General features: G+C 37.6%; 1 protein-coding gene and 1 pseudogene across 1 annotated transcript in view; both read left to right on the forward strand.

The window, feature by feature from the left end:
* Window positions 1–19,285, forward strand: part of LOC143675538 (CUB and sushi domain-containing protein 1-like) — a 925,048-nt gene that overhangs the window by 644,622 nt on the left and 261,141 nt on the right. The window lies entirely within an intron of this gene.
* LOC143676713 (small ribosomal subunit protein eS7 pseudogene) lies at window positions 15,471–18,543 on the forward strand (annotated as a pseudogene).

Here is a 19,285-nt window from a genome sequence, read left to right on the forward strand (position 1 = left end):
ATCTGATTTTCTTTAAGTATCTTAAAGGCTTTCTATGATTAGGGCCAATGTTATCTCCCTACACTTCAGCAACACCCCCCCCCCCCCCAACACACACACACATACACACACGCAGAAATGAAAACAAAGCCAATGGCTTCCCTAACGCTGAAGCTCCATTGTGAATGCCCTTCTCAGCCTCCTTTCCTTCCCAGACTCCCCTTTTATCACTGCGTAATTCCCTAATCCTCTTTTAAAACTCAAGTAACACAAGAGCCTTCACAACTTCTCTGGACACATTCCAAGCTGCCTTAGGTAGATATGGTGTCTAAATACCTATCATTTCTCCTAAAATAAAATGCAACATATTTTATGGCTTGAAAAGTCGTCAGGATCTAGGCTCTTTTTCTTCTGCTTTCTCCTCTGTTCCCTAAACAACAAATGCACTTAACTTTTCTTGCTCCCTTGACTGTGCTAGGCTTAGAAAATCCATGTGCCACTCTTTCTGCTTGGACCATTCTTTTCCAACCTCTCTCATCCCTTATGTAGCAAACTGTTACCTGCTGTCTCCAATTTCTCCCCTTGCATTCTCTCTTGAACCCATTCCAGTTAGGCTTTGGCCCCAAATACTCCACTGTAAATGGAATAATATTGTAAGGTCAGTCACTGACATTTCTGTTGCTGAGCTCAGTTAGCTACTCCTTCTCAGTCCCATCTGCTGGTTCCTGCTTTTGCTCTGGAGAGATTCAGGTCTCAGCCCTTGAAACTATTCCCTTTCCAGCCTACATTCATTCCTTTGGTGATCCCCTCCAGTCTCATGGTTTTAAATACTGTCTCAAAGCTTGTGATTCCCTAGATTCTATTCTCTGTCTGGACCTATTTTCTGACACCTAGACTTATGTATGTAACTGTCAATCTGCCATCTCTTCTTGGATATGCAATAAGCAGGGCTGATAACTAGTCATTCTGGTTGTTAAATTTTTTAAAAGCCTACAGTTCTGCTTATTAGATTTCAAAAAGACCTGAGCATTTGAGTGAGTCCTCTCTGCCACCTCAGACATCTCAGTCCTTGCTCTTGACAGCCCATAATCTAAAAATGGATGTATTAATCCCTGGATATAGCAAAGACACTCTGCTGGACTTCGTCTCCAGCTCTCTGACCCTTTTCTGATCTTATTTAATGCCTATGCCTTACCTAGGTAATATTTACCTTCTCAGGTAGGCCTTTCCTGAGTTCTCAACTGCAGCCATTCTCCAGTACCCATGTACACACATATACACACACATATTTTCTAATCTTCCTAAATGTGTAATTTTTCTCTTTGTCATCTCTCATGTAGTAGCTAAATATTTTATTTATCTTGTTTGTTGTATCCTAGAAGCAAGAGGGTGGGAATTATGCTTTGTGTGCTGCTTAGGAGTTAGTAAGTACTCAATAAATATATCTTTGTGAATGAATGAAAGAATGAATCCTCATGTAGCTGTCTCCTTCTCCTCATTCAGCTAACAATTCCAATATCAAGTCCTAGATGAAATATTCCCTAACCATCCTAGATAAGGCAGCTAACCGCCAAGTCATTTCTGCCACATTACCCAGTTTATCAATTATACGGCATATGCCAAAAACTGAAAATCCTTATTTATCCATTTATATGGTTATTTTTGTTGTTTTATCCTAGAACATAAACTTCTTGCTAAGGCAAACTGTCTTGTACTTGATTGCATACCCAGAATATTTGTTTGTCATCAAATAAGCATTTAATAGATATTTTTTATTTATTAAGTGCCTGACCAGTTTTATGGACCATATTTTTAGATGTCTGCTTCATTAATGATGGAGACCCTGATTTTTGTTCACCAATGTTAAGCAAAGTACCTGGGCCAGAGAAGATATAGATATAGCTGTAGATATACGTATAGGTATAGGTATACGTATACGTACACGCATACCTATACATATACATATAGTTTGCAGTTTGAAGATGTATGCACCCCAGCAAAACAAGTTCTTAAATTTAATTCATTCCTATGGGTGTAAACCCCATTGTAGGTAGGATCTTTTGATGAGTTTACTTCAGTTAAGGTGTGTCCCATATCAATCAATATGGGTCTTAATCCCATTACTTGGGGTTCTTAATAAAAGAATGAAATTCAGACACAGAGGAGAAAGTCACAGAAGCAAGAACCTGAAATCAACAAAACCCAGAAGAGAATGGGGAGCCCAGCAGATGCCACTAAGTACCTTCCCTTGTTACAGAGGAGCCAAGGATTGCTGGCAGCTGGTCTCACAGTGCCATGGTCTTTGGAGAGAAACCATTGCCTTGTGAATGCCTTAATTTGGACTTCTGTTTAGCCTCAAAACCATAAGGTAATAAATTCATATTGTTTAAACCAATCCATTTCATGGTATTTTCTTGAGCAACTTAGGGAACTAAAACAGATTTTGGTACCAGGAGAGTGGGGTGCTGCTATTCCAAGTACTAAAAATGTGGAAATGGCTTTGGAATTGCGTAATGGGTATGGGCTGGAAGAATTGTGAGGTTCTTGATAGAAAAAGCCTAGATTTCCTTGAAGAGACTGTTGGTAGAAATATGAGTGCTAAAGGAACTTTCAATGAGAATTTAGAAGAAAATGACAGACGTGTCATTGGAAACTGGAGGAAAGGCAATCCTGGTTTTAAAGTGGAAGAGAACTCGGCAAAATTGAGTTCTGATGTGAGATGAAAGACAGAACATGAAAGTGATAGGTTTGGATATTCAACTGCAAAGATTTTCAAGCTAAATATGGAGAGTGCAGCCTGATTGCTCTTTGAAGCTTATAGTAAAATGCTAGAGGAAAGGCATACTGCTGAGAACTAAACTCCTGGACACAAAGAAACAGAAATTTAAGGTGTGGAAAATTCTGAGCCTCTGTAAAGTGAGTCCCCAGAGAATAGTGCTCCATGTGAGGGTTTAATTGAGAATGGAACCAGTATTTACCTGATATGTGTGTGTATGTTTATTTATTAAGCACATCAGCATAACAAAGTTTTATAAATATTATAAAGCATACATTTTATAAGCCTGATAAGCAGGAATTATTATTCCCATTTTACAGATAAGGAAATTGAGGATGCTAAATGTTGGGTCATTTTCCCATGTTCACTTAGCTAGGAGATGACAGATTCAGGGTCCAATATTTGAATACAAAGTACTTCTCATTCATTCTTTATAACTATCACTAGATAATTAAACTTTCCCCCTGCATTTATATGAAAGTATTTTAAGAATTAACACATTTAAAATAGGTGCTTATACTTCTAATATGTCCCATTTCAAAAGAAAAGAGACAATACTTATAGTTTTGGATAAAATTATACTATTGTGTTGAATATCTAATTCATGCCAGGAACTATTGTATATAAATATAGAATATTACAGTTACTCAAAATGGAGAAATAAATTAAGTTTTAAATGGCGCAGGCATAATGAACTTTTTTATAATAAAAAAAATAGATTCAGTGAACAGGGAAATTCATTTGGGTAATACTAAAAATATACAGATTAAAAGGGAAAAGCCTTAATATTTAGATAAGCAAAAGGAATTGACATAAAAGGAAGAATGATTGAGGAAGATGGAGAAGGGAGTTTACTGAATGCTGTTCTCCCATCACCACGTAGTAGAGTGGGTGGAGAATGAGTATGGACCAGGGGTGCTAAGGTCTCATTATCTTTTTCCCTCTTGAGAGACTTAACTGTTGCAAAGATCAAGTGTTTTCAGAGGCTGGGCTTTGCCATCACTCAAAGCCCTGCTGTTTGCAAGATAGCTTGTGTTTACAAACGCCATCAGCCATTCATTAGAGTGACAGGGCTCAGGGAAATACAGACCCATGTGTGTGGCTTTCAGGACAAGCTAACAGGTAAATAATGCTTGGTTCTACTGGCTGAAATCTTTACTCATAACTAAGAGACCAGTTCATTTAAACTGGAAGAAAAACAGCAGTTACAGAGAGTAAAAACTATGGAAGGAAAGTAGAGAGAATAAAAACTGAGAGTTGCTTATTGTAAAAAGTTCTTTTTTTTTTAATAGCTTTTTCAATAATGGCACATCTTTCATAATTAATTCTACAGTTATACTCCATACCCCTAAATTAGAACTAGAGAGTGTTATAGATTGAATCATGCCCCCCACAAAGACACTTTCAATTCTTAATGCCAGGTCCTGTGCATGTGAACCAATATCTGAATGAGAGATGCTATTTATAAATAGGATCTCTGAAGATGCAATTACTTAAGTGAGGTCAAACTGAATCAGGGCAGATCTTAATCCAGTATGTCTGGAGTCCTCACAAACAGGAAATATGGACACAGTCAGAAGGAGATAGATGAGGAGAGAGAGGGCCATGTGACGAAGATGGAGATTGAATTATGAATTGGCAGCAAGCTACCAGCAAAATGCTACAGCATTCAGGAAAAGCATGATGCTGCCGACACTTTGATTTAGGGATTGAATAATGTTCCCCACAAAATGCATGCTCAGGTCCCAATCCCTGGTCCTGGACACATTATAAACTCTCAAAGATGTTAACTCAGAGTGGGACCTAACTGAAACAGTTTAGACTTTAATCCCAATTACTAAAGACCTTTATAAATAGAATGAAATTCATCGAGAAAAGAAGCCACATGGAGGAACCAGAGCTGGAGGCCAATGGGTTCCAGAAAAGAAAGGGGAAGACAGCACCATGTCCATTGCCCAGTGAAGGAACAGCCAAGAAACTCCAGAGACTGCCATCCAGCCAGAAGCTACTGTTCTGGAAGAAGACTTCTAGCCTCTGAAACTAGGAGTCAGTAAAGTCCTGTTAAGCCAATCCATTGAATGATATTTGTTTTAGAAATTTGAAAACTAAAACAGATTTTGTATGTGTGTGTGACTTCTACCCTCCCAAATTGTGAGACAATAGATTTCCTATTTAAGCTAACCAGTCTGTGGTGCCTTGTTACAGAGGCCCTGGAAAACTAAGATACAGCATTAAATTTCCTTTTGATTATGGTTGCCCATTCACCATATATTGTAATAAAAAAGAAACTGGTGTCTGCCTTCTGCAATCATCTACTGCTGATATCTTACCCAACCTATGAACAGATGGTACATAGATTTTTTTTTTTTAAGCAGAATATACAATATATTTCAGAGCCAAATATTTTTGCACTGTTTCTATCCAGTTACATCCATGTCCCTATTCTTATTCATGAGGGTAAATAATTTAGAAACATTGCATTTAGAATTTCGCACATATAATTTCCATAGGTAAAAGAACTGACTCTTAAACCAGGAGAAAAAACAAAAATATGGAAATAAAGAATCAAATTCCTAGACAATCTTTAAATATGCATTCAATGGCAGTAATCTCTTCCCCCCAAACTTTTGTGCAGATGAAATCTGAAAATATTTTAAATTCTTACTTAAATATATATTTAAAACCATGAAAAAATTTCCAGAGCAGTTGTACCATTTTGTATTCCCACCGACAGTGGATAGGTGTGCATGTTTCTCCACATCCTCTCCAGAACTTGTAATTTTCTGTTTTTTATGGTGGCCATTCTAGTGCATATGAGATGATATCACCATGTGATTTTGCTTTATATTTCCCTAATAGCCGGTGAAGTTGAGCATCTTTGCATGTGCCTTTTGCCATTTGTGTTTCCTCTTCTGGGCAGTCACTGCTCGTGTCTTTTGCCCATTTAAAAAAAAAATTGTCTTTTTGTATTTAAGTTGAAGAATCTCTTTATATATACTGGATACTAAACTTTTGTTTGATATATGGTTCCAAATATTTTTTTCCCAGTGCGTAGGCTGCCTTTTTACTTTCCTGACAAAGTTCTTTGATGCACAAAAGTGACTAGTTTGAGGAGATCCTATTTATTTATGTCTTTTCAATGCTAGTGCTTTGGGTGTAAAGCCTAGGAAACTGCCTCATTTTACAAGATTTATAAGATAGTTCCCTCAATTTTCTTCTAAAAGTTTTGTGGTCTTAGCTATAATGTTTGGGTCTTTGATCCATTTTGAGTTAATTTTTGTATAGATTGTGAGATATAGATACTCTTTCATTCTTTTGAGTATGGATATCCTGTTCTCCAAACACCATTTATTGAAAAGACTGCTCTGTCCCAGATGGGTTGGCTTGACTGCATTATCAAAGATCAATTTCATCAGTTGGTGAAATGGTCTATTTCTGAGCCCTCATTTTCATTTCATTGGTCAGTATATCTATCCTTATGCCAGTACCATGCTGTTTTGACCACTGTAGCCCTGTAATAGGCTCAGTAGTGTGAGACTTCCCACTTCATCTTTCTCTCTCAAGATGTTTTTGGCTATTTGGAGCACCCTGCCCTTCCAAATAAATTTGGTTATTGTTTTTTCTATTTCTGAAAAGTATGTTGTTAGGATTTTAATTGGTGTTGCATTGAATCCAGAAATCAGTTTGGACAGAATTGACATTTAGCTATATTTAGTCTTCCAATCCATGAACATGAAATGGAAGTATGCCCTTCCATTTACTTAGGTCTTCCATTATTTCTTTTAGCAATTATAGATTTCGGTGTATAGGTCTTTTGTATCTTTAGTTAAATTTATTTCTAAATATTTTATTCTTTAGGTTGCTATTATAAATGAAATTTGTTTTCATGATTTCCTCCTCAGATTGCTCATCACTAGTGTATAGAAACACTACTGATTTTTGGGTGTTGATCTTGAACCCTGCCACTTTGCCATACTCACTTATTAACTCTAGTAGTTTTACTGTAGATTCTTTGAGGTTTTTGATATGTAGTATCATGTCATCTGCAAACAGTGAGAGTTTTACTTCTTCCTTTCCAATTTGTACACATTTTATCTCTTTTTCTTGTCTAATTACTCTGACTAGCACTTCCAGCACAATGCTGAATAACAGTGGAGACAGTAGGAATCCCTGTCTTGTTCCTGATCTTAGAGGGAAAGCTTTCAGTTTTTCCCTATTGAGGATGATATTAGTTGTGGGTTTTTCATATATTCCCTTTATCATGTTGAGGAAGTTCCCTTCTATTCCCATCCTTTGGAATGTTTTCATCAAGAAAGGATGTTGAATTTTGTCAGATGTGTTTTCTGTATCAATCAAGATGAGCATGTTTTTTTCTGCTTTGACTTATTGATATGCTGTATTACAACCATTGATTTTCTTATGTTGAACTGGCCTTCTATAACTGGAATAAATCCCACTTGGTCATGGTGTATAATTCTTTTCATGTACTGCTAGATTTGGTTTGCAAGTATTTTATTGAGCATTTTGCCCATATATTCATTAAAGAGATTGGTTTGTGTTCTAGTTTGCTAGCTGCCAGAATGCATCACACCAGAGATGGATTGGCTTTTTAAAAAGGGGAATTTAATGAGTTCCTAGTTTACAGTTCTAAGGCTGAGAAAATGTCCCAATTACAACAAGTCTATAGAAATGTCCAATCAAAGGCATCCAGGGAAAGATACCTTCGTTCAAGAAGGCCGAAAAAGTTCAGGGCTTCTCTCTCGGCTGCAAGGGATCATGGTGAATATGGCGTCATCTGCTAGCATCTTCTCCTGGCTTCCTGTTTCATTAAGCTCCCTGGGAGGCATTTTCCTTCTTCATCTCCAAAGGTTGCTGGCTCGTGGACTCTCTGCATCTCATGGCTACATCGTTCTGCTCTCTGAATCTCTCTGAATCCCTCATTCTCCAAAATATTTCCTCTTTTATAGGACTCCAATAAACCAATCAAGATCCACCCAAATGGGTGGAGACATGTCGTCCCCTAATCCAGTTTAAAAAACATTCTTGACTAAATCACATCAACCAGGGAGATGATCTCATTAGTTTCAAACATACAGCATTGAGTAGAAATTATTCTACCTTTATGAAATGGGATTTATATTAAAACATGGCTTTTCTTAGGGGGCATACTTCCTTTCAAACCAGCACAGGGAATTTAATAAGTTGCTAGTTTACAGTTCTAAGGCTGAGAAAATGTCCCAATTAGAACAAGTCTATAGAAATGTCCAATCAAAGGCATCCATCCAGGGAAAGATACCTTGGTTCAAGAAGGCCAATGAAGTTCCGGGTTTCTCTCTCATGTGAGAAGGGCACATGGCCAACACAGTCAGCATTTCTCTCTCATCTGGAAAGGCACATGGTGAACACAATCAGGGTTCCTTTCTCATCTGGAGGGGCACATGGCAAACGCAGCATCATCTGCTATCTTCTTCTCCTGGCTTCCTGTTTCATGAAGCTCCCCAGGAGCCATTTTCCTTCTTTATCTCCAAAAGTCGCTGCCTGGCGGACTCTGCTTCTCGTGGCTATGTCGTTCTGCTCTGCTCGCTGTGAATCTCTCATTCTCCAAAATATTTCCTCTTTTATAGGAAACCGGAAACTTATCAAGACCCACTCAAATGGATGGAGAGATGCCTCCGGCTAACCCAGTTTAAGAACCACTCTTGATTATATCTCATCTACAGGGAGATGATCTAATTACAGTTTCAAACATACAGTATTGAACAGGGATTATTCCACTTTATGAAATGGAATTTAGATTAAAACATGGCTTTTCTAGGGGACATACATCCTTTCAAACCAGCACAGTCTGTAATTTTATTTCTTCTAGTATATTTGTCTGGCTTTACTATTAGAGTGATGTTGGCTTTATAGGATGGGTTGGTAGCTTTCTCTCCTCTTCAAATTTTTGAAAGGTTTGAGCAAGATTGGTACTAATTTTTCTTGCATGTTTGCTATAATTCACATATGAACCCTTCTGGTCCTGGACTTTTCTATTTTTGGAGCTTCTTGATGACTAATTCAATCCCTTTACTTGTGATTGGTTTGTTGAGTTCATCTGTTTCCTATTTCTTCTCAAGTCAGTGCTGGTTGCTCATTCCTTTCTGGGAATTAGTCCATTTCATCTGCATTATCTAGCTTATTAGCATATAGTTATTCATAGTATCCTGTCATTACATCCTTTATTTCTGCAGGGTCAGTGGTTATGTCTGCTTTTCCATTTATATTTTATTTTTTTGCATCATCTCTCTTTTTTTTAGTCAAACTAGCTGAGTTCCATTGATTTTATTGATTTTCTCAGAAACCAACTCCTGGTTTTGTTGATTTTCTCTATTGTTTCCATATTCTCAATTTCATTTGTTTCAGCTCTAATCTTCATTATTTTCTTTGTTTGCTTTGGGATTAGTTTGTTGTTTTATTCTAGTTCTTCCAAGTGAACAGTTAACTCCTTGATTTTTGTTCTTTCTTCATTTTAATTAGGTATTTAAGACAGTAATTTCCCTCTCAGTACTGCCTTTGTTGCATCCCATAAATTTTGATATGTTGTATTTTCATTTTCATTTGCCTTGAGTTATTTACTGATTTCTCTTGTGAATTCTTCCTTGGCCCACTGGTTGTTTAAGACTGTGTGGTTTAGCCTCCATATATTTGTGAATTTTCTGGTCCTCTGCCTGTTATTGATTTCCAGCTTCATTCCATTATGATCCTAGAAAGTGTTGTGTATGGTATCAATTTTTTAAAAATTTATTGAGACTTGTTTTGTGACCCAGCGTATGCTCTGTCGTTGAGAATGATCCTTGAGTACACACTACTATTGTAGGTTGTAATGTTCTGTAAATGTCTGTTAAGTCTAGTTCATTGATAGCATTCTTCAAAATCTTGGTTTCTTTATTGTGCTCTACCTGGATATTCCAACCATTGGTGAAAGCAGGAAATTGAAGTTTAACTATTATGGTAGAGGTGTCTACTTCTCCCTTCAGTGTTGTCATCATTTGCCTCATATATTTGGAATACCCTGGCTCAGTGTAAAAATATTTATGATTATTATGTCTTCTGTTGAATTGTTATTTTTATTAATACATAGTGTCCTTCCTTGACTCTTTTAATTGTTTTATATTTGAAGTCTAATTTGTTGAATATTAAAATAGCTACCCCAGGTTAGCTATTTTCTGGTTGGTTGTACAAAATATCTTTTTCCAACCTTTAACTTTCTGTCTATTTTTGTCCTTGGGTCTAAAGTGAGTCTCCCGTAGACAGCATATAGATGGGCCCTGTTTTTTTTTTTTTTTTTTTTTTATATGAAAAGATATTTTATTACCATTTTACTATATAACATATTAGTAAATACACCAGATCATATTTTCTCAAATGGCAAATAAGGCAAAATATAACATTTCTCTGAGTCCTAAAGAGAACTTGGGAATCATCTCTCTTTGGGGGGATTCAGTTTCCAAAGCCTTCTTTATATCCTCCTTGAACTCATTGATTTGATTTTTGATGAGATTTTGCATGAACATCCTGAATTATTTGTTTCAACTCCTGTGTCTCATTTGAAGCGTTGGTTTGTTCCTTTGACTGGGCCATATCTTCAATTTTCCTGGTATGACTTGTTATTTTTTTGCTTATATCTAGTCATTTGATTTCCTTAATTAGTTTATTCTGGAGGTTGTTTTCACTCTTTTACCCAGGGTTTTCTTGCTGGATGGCTTTGTCCTCTATCTGTTCTTTGACATCCAGTTCAACTTTATTCTGGAGGTTGTTTTCACTCTTTTACCCAGGGTTTTCTTGCTGGATGGCTTTGTCCTCTATCTGTTCTTTGACATCCAGTTCAACTTAGTCTAGATCTCTAGCACAGGTTCTATTTAACTAGATAGAAATTTTCAGTTCTTGCTTTTCTGTTTCTTGCCATGCCTATATGGAACCTTTTTTTATGAGGAGGGTCTCCTCAGAAACTGTTGCACTCAGTCAGATTTCCCAGACAGAGCAGGATCATGTCTCAGAAGGAAAGAGTAGCCAGCGTCAGTTTTCCCTGAGGATGAGACCCAGCAGTTTGTCAGACTTTATTATGAAACCTCTAGCTTCTGTACTTTTTCTATCCTGTTTGTCATGTGGTACTTTTCTGCCCACAGCTTCTGGCCAGTGTAAAGTGATGCAATGCCTTTAATTTTAGCAGGCTCTCCCTGTCAGAAGCATGGTTGAGACAGAGGCGGCAGTAGCAGGCAGACTTTGATTACTTCTGTTTTCCAGCCCCTGGGGCCTGAATTCCCTGCAAGAGAGCCTCCCTTGAGCTGGGTCCTTCCCACCTTTTCTTGGGGAAGTATACCCTTTATGGAATTAACCACTTTCATCTGACTAGGTACTTTGTCTCTCAGACATGCCTTAGTTCTGTCCTTGCCTGAAGCAGTGCTGAAGCCTGAGAAGCTTGTGGTTCTATATAATGATCTATTAAGAGGTTAAAAAAGGAAGCAAAATCCTTTTCAGAGCTGGACCTCCCCCCTTCTCAGGTCAGGCATCAAGAGCTTGACTTGGGATGTGACTCTATATATCCTGAAGCTCTATGTGTCTCCTTTTCTTGTTGCTCAGCCCATTTCCAGTATTTCATGCTGGAAAAAAAAGCCTTTATTGTTGTTGTTGTTGTTTTCCATCAGCCCCACTCCATCACTGCTAGATTGAAAACTCTTGGTTTCTTTAGTGCTTATTCCGAGTTTATCTGTGCTCTGGTCCTGTTTTCAGTAGTTAGAATTTATTAATTCCACAATTGGAGCTTTGCTGAGCTAAGTGTTTGCTACTACTGAAGTCTGTTTCCTTTCCTATTGGGGAACCAGCCCACTGTGTCATGGAGGAGGGGCACCAGCCTCTGTGGCTTGTGAGACTTACAGCTCTGTGTGGGATCTCAGCCATTTTACCCCTTCCAGACTTGTGTATACTGTGTGCCCAGTCACTGATGTCCTCCAATTCCTGAATATTTACTAGCTGTTCTGAAGGATGAGCTATATTCCATGTCTCACTATGCCACCATCTTGCCTTATCTTGCATAGCTTTTTTAATCCATCATACAGAGGGTGACCATATAATTAACTGTCCAGTAGAGAACCCTATTTGGGGGCAGAACAAATGCTAAGGTAGATGCAACAGTAAGAAATCTAAAGTAGGGCTATCCTGGGCAAATTAAAATATAAAGTCACCTTACCATGCAATGTCATAACTATACACTCAAAAGGAGAAGCATGCTTAAGTCACATTTATAGTTATGGTTTTAAATTTGCATTTGATACTGTATTTTATTGGATGCTGTATTGGTTATTTTGCACTAGATACTATAATTTCTTCAACATAATTCTCTGTATACCTCCCTTCCTGTTTCAGTAATCACATCCCTCTTCATGCTTTTAAATATTTGAATGAACTTCTGTTATTTGGACATGTAAATGACACTGTCTCCAGAAATTTCTGGTTAGACCACATAATACAAGGAATTAAGATGGATGCAGGTCTTAAAATTCAGAAGTCATACTTTCTTATTTTATTAAAGTGAAAACAAGTTTAGAAACATCAAGTTCTTCCCTAAGGTCACACTGCTACCTAATTAATGGCAAATCCTTTTTTTTTCAACTGTTTATTTAGCAACATATAGACAGCAAAAAATTTCCCATTGTCACTACTTTCATGTGTGTAAATTACTGATATTTATTACATTTGCAATATTGTTGCACCAACACCACCATCTAGTACCAAAACCTTTTTGTCAACCCAAAATGAAATGCTGTACTCATTAAGTAATAGCTTCTAATTCCACCACCCTCTAATCCCAGGTAATTTATAATCTACTTTCTATCTATGAATTTTATTTTTCTAAGTATTTCATGTAAATAAAATGCATTATTACTTGTTCTTTTGTGTCTGATTTATTTAACTCAACATGATGTCTTCAAAGTTCATCCATTTCTTTCAACTTTTTAAATTTTTTTATAGTATAACATATATACAAAATGAATAAATAAAAAAGCAATAGTTTTCAAAGCACTCTTCAAAAAGTAGTTACAGAACAGTTGCCAGAGTTTGTCATGGGTTGTCATATGATCTTCTCATATTTTTTTCCTTCTAGCTGCTCCAGAATATAGGAGACTAGAGGACTTAAATATATTTTTTTATCATCACAATCAACTTTTTTTCTTTCTTTTTTTTTGTGAAAAATAACATATATACAAAAAGCCTATAAATTTCAAAGCACAGCACTACTATTAGTTGTAGAAAATATTTTAGAGTTTCACATGGGTTACAATTTCACAATTTTAGGTTTTTACTTCTAGCTGCTCTAAGATACTGGAGATTAAAAAATATATCAATTTAAAGATTCAGCATTCTTATTCATGTGTTAAATCTGATCTTCACTGTAAAACTCCATCATCACCTTTGATCTTTCCATCCCATTCTTTAGGGGTATTTGGGCTATGGACATTCTAAATTTTTTATATTGGAAGGGTCTGTCACTAATATGGGGCGGGGAGATGGAACTATCTGATGTTCTGGAGAGGCTGGACTAGGTTTCAGGACTTATCTGAACCAGGGACCCATATGGAGGTTGTAGGTTTTTGGAAAGTTACTCTAAGCATGGGACCCTTGTGGAATCTTCTATATTGCCCTTGCTGTTCTTTAGGATTGGCTGGGTTGGTCCTGATTGGGGGTTGGCACGCTATGATAGGCAGCAAGGTCAAACTGAAGCTTGCATAAGTGCAACTCCAGAGTAGCCTCTCAACTCTATCTGAACTCTCTCTGCCACTATTAATTACACTTCTCTTCCCCCTTTTGGTTAGGATGGAATTGTTGATTCTGCAGTTCCAGGTCTGGATTCATCCCTGGGATTCATCTCCCACATCACAAGGGTGACTTTCAGCCCTGGACAACATGTACCAAGTAGGAAGGAAGACAATGATTTCACCTGCAGAGTTGGGCTTAGAGAGATTGAGGTCTCAATAGAGCAACAAAAGAAGTCCTCCAGAAGTAACTCTTAGGCATTCCTATAGGTAGTATAAGCTTCTCTGCTACCTGCATAAGCTTCACAAGGTAAGCCTCATGATCAAGAGCACGGCCTATTGATTTGGGCATCCCTAAAGTTTGACACAGTATCAGGGAATTCCCTGATGGTAAGGGAATCCCAACAAACTCCAAACAGAATGTATCCAAATAGGCCTTCCCCAAGGCACGTAACAAACAGTCTGACAAATGTTGAAGAAAAGCAGAAAATCCTGAAAGCAGCAAGAGAAATACAATCTACTACATACAAGGGAAACCAAATAAGACTGAGTTCAGACTACTCAACTAGCATCCTGAAGGTGAAAAGCCAGTGGTTGGACATATTCAACATCTTGAAAGAGAAAGATGTCCAGCCAAAAATTCTGTACCCAGACAAATTGTCCTTCAAAATTGAGGGAGAGATTCTGGCTTCTTTGACTTGTATATTTATGTCCTTTTTGAGGTTGAGAAGTTTTCCCCTATTATATCCTCAACTATCCTTCAGAGCCCTTCACTCCTCTCTTCTCCTTCTGGGACATCAGTGATTCTTATATTTATATGCTTTGTTTTGTCTATCATTTCCTGGAGATCCAATTCAATTTTTTCTTTTTTTTTTTTTTTTGCCATTTTCTGTTTGAGTCTTCAAAATCAGTTATCCTCTATATCACTTATTCTTTCTTCTGTCTATTCAAATCTTGTGTTGTGTGCCTCTAGTATGTTTTTTATTTGGCCAACAGAGTCTTCAATCTCTGCTATTTTTCTATTTATTCTTTCAAATTCCTCTTTATGCTCTTCTACTGTTTTCTTGATCTTCTTTATGCCATTTGCTATCCTACTTATTTTATTGAGGAGAGTTGTATAAATATCTTTGATTAGTTGTTCCAATGTCTGTGTCTCCCCTGGTGTTTTAATTTGGTCATTAGGTAGGGCTATGTCTGTCTGCATTGTGATATGTTTAGTGATCTTCTGCTGTCTTTGTGGCATGTAAATATCTTGATTGATTTACTTTGGGATTTGATTTCTTTCAGTAGTCTAAGGCCTTGTGTTTGTGGGATGGTTGTACAGTAGGGAGTAGGGCACAGGGTGGCACACTCAGCGAGGTGATTTGTCTTAGGGCAGGTTTAAGTTCAGGTTGGGGATGTTATGCTAATGCTTGTGAAGGTGGGCACCCAGTAGCCAGGGAGGATGTAGCTGTATGGTGTACTGGTCTGGGCAGCATAACCCTGGTCTAAGGCAGAGGGCCCTTTGTGCGCATGCATACAGCTGTGGTAGCAGGTTAGCATTATGCGTTCATGGATTAGGGGCAGATGTGACTCAGCTGTGCAGATCACCCCGTTCTCAGAGCTGGGAATTGTGGCTGAGGGCCGTGCACATGCACAGTTTTAGGCCTGCTGTAAAGTACTGTTCCCAGAGCTGAATGATGTGATTGGGGGCCTGCACATATGCGTGGGCATAGGAGTGCCATAAACTGGTGTGCAGAGCTCAGGGGAGTGGGGTGAGGCTGTGTGACAATATGGGCAGAGGAGCAGGGATGGCCTAGGTATGGAGGTTAGTTAGTGCCTGCATCCTTTATGCACTGGCAACAGCCTGCAGGGAACAGGAAGAGGGAAGTAGTATTCTGGAGGGGTGTAGGAGAAGTGGGTTGGGCTACACTTAGAGTGGGAGCATGGGGCAGGTACGTGCAGTGGTGGATGATGGGGTGGGAGTGTCTGGAGTGCAAGAAATGGGAGCAGGTGACAGGGTTTGGGTGTGTGAGTCGCTAGTCACAGGGCTGCACTGGTGAGCATAGTGTGCCCAAGGAATGCGGTCTGTCTTATTTCCTAGTCCCCCATTCCCGTCCATGTACTCCTGTGGGTTCCTTGCCTCCATGCCAGGCTCCAGCTTTCTACTGCTCATTTCCTCAGCCTCTGCAATCAGGTCTGCCCCATGTGGTGCAGAAGGCTCTCCCAGGTCAGCTGCACTCCTGAATCACCACCTCAGTCACCCTCCTGTCCCTTTCCTAACTTTTCTTTGGAGCAGGGCTAATCTCGAGCTACTCCATTCAGCCTTCTTCCTGGAAGTCTTCCAAGTTTATCCATTTTTGACAGTGTCTTTACTAGAGAGTTTTCTAAACTACTATCATTGATACATGAAGTCAAGAGCTCAAATGGATGAACCACACTTTGATTTTACAGAAATGCACCCAAGTTAAGCTTCAAATTATCATTTTTGATGTAGAATAAATTTTTCAAGGAATTTGTTCAGTGGAAAAGACAATTAGACTGCTGAGCTATTGTGGGTGAAATTTGTCCTGAAGCAACATTATTTTGTAGCTACTCATTTGATAATAAAATAAAAAGGTTTTTGCCATTACATCAAGGGATCAGATGTTTACATTAATTTAAATGTTCCTGAAACAATAATATTAAAATAGTGGCCCAAAATCTAGCAACACATTTTCTATAATGAAAATCAAAACATGATTTATAATGAACATCTATTTTTACTTCAAATAGTCAGCTAGAATAATTTTGATCCTTCTTAGTACTTTGTCTAACTCTTGAAACGGTTCTAAAATTACCTTGCTCTAACACACTTTATTTCAAACATAGTTAATGGTGAAGTTTAGCCAAATTCTCCACGTTGTTGCAGATTTCAAATAGAAAATTTAGAATGACAATAAAATGCAGGAATGAGAAATGATAGACAACTTGGAAAATAAGGCCAGTGTGGAATATGATCTGTAACTTTCAGAATGAAGATGAATTTTCCTAAAGGCAGTAATGTTATGGTTCCTTTTGACCGCTTATAGCATTATCTGAAATGGCAAGAGTACAGTGCAATTTTTATAGTCTTTGTTATGATTACTCATATACAACATAACATGTCTGATTTTATCTACTTTCAAATATATAATTTTGTGATGTTAATTACATTCACAATATTGTGCTACCATCACTATCTTCTATTGGCAGAACTTTCCCATTACCTCAAAAGAAACTCTGTACCAAATAATCACTCCTCTTTCCCCATCCCCACCCCTGCCCCTGGTAGTTGGCAGTCTAATTTGTGACCCCCTAAATTTGTGTATTCCAATTATTTATATAAATGAGATCATACAGTATTTGTTCTTTTGTGTCTAGCTCATTTCACTCAGCATGATGTCTTCAAGGTTATCCATGTTATAGCATGTATCAGAACTTCATTCCCTCTTACAAGTAAATATATTACATTGTATATATGTATATAAATAGCATATTTTGTTTATTTTCATTCATTGAGGGACTTGGGTTGCTTCCCCTTTAGACCATTGTGAATAATGTTGCTATGAATATTTATATCTGTTGGAGTCCCTGCTTTGAATTATCTGGGGTATAAACCTCAGAAATGGGATAGCCAGATCATATGGTAATTCTATGCTTAACTCTCTGAGGAACCACCAGTGCTTTCTACAGCAGCTACACATTTTACATTCCCCACGACAATGTGTAAGGGTTCCTATTCATCTGCTTCCTCACCAACATTTCTTATTTTCCATTTTTAAAATAGCAACCATTTTGGTGGGTGTGAAATGTTATTAAACCATGGCTTTGATTTGCAATTTCTATTAGCTAAGATGTTAAGCATCTTTTCAAGTGTTTAATGGCCTTTTGTATATCTTTGTTGGAGAAATTCTTATTTGAGTCCTTCACCCAGTTTTTAGCGGGATTGTTTGTCTTTTTGTTGTTGAGTTATAGGAGTTTTTCACATATTTTGGACATTTAACCCTTATCAGATATTTGCTTTCCAAGAATAGCTCTATGAATCTGTAAGTTGTCTTTTCACCTTCTTGACATACACAAAAAAAGGTTTTAATTTTGATAAGCTCCAATTTATCTTTTTTCTTTGTTGCTTGTGATTTTTTGGTAAAGTCTAAGACTTATTACCTAATATAAAGTCTTGACGATATCCCCCTATGTTTTCTTCTAGAAATTTTATTTTTTAGTTTGTGTGTTTAAATCTTTGATCCGTTTTTAGTTAATTTTGCATAAGGTGTGAGGTAGGAGTCCACTTTCATTCTTTTGCATGTGAGTATCCAGCTTTGCCTTTGTTGAAGGGTCTATTTTTACCCCCAGTGTGTGGTCTTGGCACCATTAGTCAAAATCAATTGGCACTCTTCCTAGGTGCTCAGCAAGAAAAAGTTTCCTTTTCAGTCCAGGGTAAGGATTGTGAAACTCAGAGGTGAACAGCCAGATGAATTCCATCTGGCCTTTCTCAGGCTTATGTTGAGCTACAGATGAAATCTGATAGTTAAGGAAGCTGTATATAACAACAGCCAAGAAAATTGAAGTTGATGGTGATCAGAAAGCTATTATAATCTTTGATTCCATTCCTCAACTGAAATCTTTCCAGAAAATCTATGCCTGGCTAGTAGATGAAGACAAGAAAAAGTTCAGCAGAAAGCATGCTATCTTTATTGGTCAGAAACAAATTCTACCTAAACGAACTTGAAAAAGCCAACTTGATAAAGCTATGCAAAACATAAACAAAAGCATTCCAGAAGTCATATTCTGATAGTTGAATGTGATGCATTCCTTGACGATTTGGTCTTCCCAAGAGAAATTGTGGGAGGAGAATCCCACATAAACCTGGATTGTAGCCAGCTTATAAAGGTTCATTTGAACAAAGCACAGCAAAACGGTGGGCTTTTTCCTATGTGGATAAGAAGCAAAGATGTTAATTGTGAATTTCCAGTTTCAAATGTAAGCAAAAATGACTAAAGTATCATTCTAAAAAAAAAAAAAATCAATTGGTCATTGGTATGGGTGTTTATTTATGAAATCTCATTTCTATTCCATTGGTCTATATGTCTGTCCTTGTGCCAGTATCATACTGTTTTGATTACATTAACTTTTAACAAACTTTGAAACCAGGAAGTGTGTGTCCTTCACCTTTTTTTTTTTTTTTTTAGATGTTTTTGACATTCAGAGTCCCTGTGCTTCCATGTGAATCGAATATTTGAATTTTCCACTTCTGTGAAGAAGGCTGTTGGGATTTTGATTGGGGGTCCATTGAATTGATATATAGTTTTGGGTAGTATAGACTAAGGTTTTAGGATAATGGGCTGCTCAAGCAAATATTATGAAATGGATCAAGTTAATAATAAAAATTATTTACTTAGAGTTTGAGGCTTGGAAAAAGTCCAAATCAAGCTGTTATAGAGGCAATGCTTTTTCTCTGAAGACTGGTTTTCTGGACCTGGTTCTTGGAGATCCTTGGTCCTTAGCTTGCACAGAGCAAGGCACATGGTTGTATCTCCTGGTCTCTCCCTTCTCTTCCAGCTTTCATTGATGTTCAGCTTCTTGCTCCTTGTGGCTTTCTCTATGTCTAAATTTTATTCTGCTCCTATAGAACTCCAGTCATAGCACTAAGACCCATCCTGACTGAAGTGGGCAACAACTTATCGGAAGTAATCTCATCAAAAGGTCCTGCTTTGGTACACATCCACAGAAATGGATGAGG

The sequence above is a fragment of the Tamandua tetradactyla genome, chromosome 3 (assembly GCF_023851605.1).
Source record: "Tamandua tetradactyla isolate mTamTet1 chromosome 3, mTamTet1.pri, whole genome shotgun sequence".
Taxonomy (NCBI): domain Eukaryota; kingdom Metazoa; phylum Chordata; class Mammalia; order Pilosa; family Myrmecophagidae; genus Tamandua; species Tamandua tetradactyla.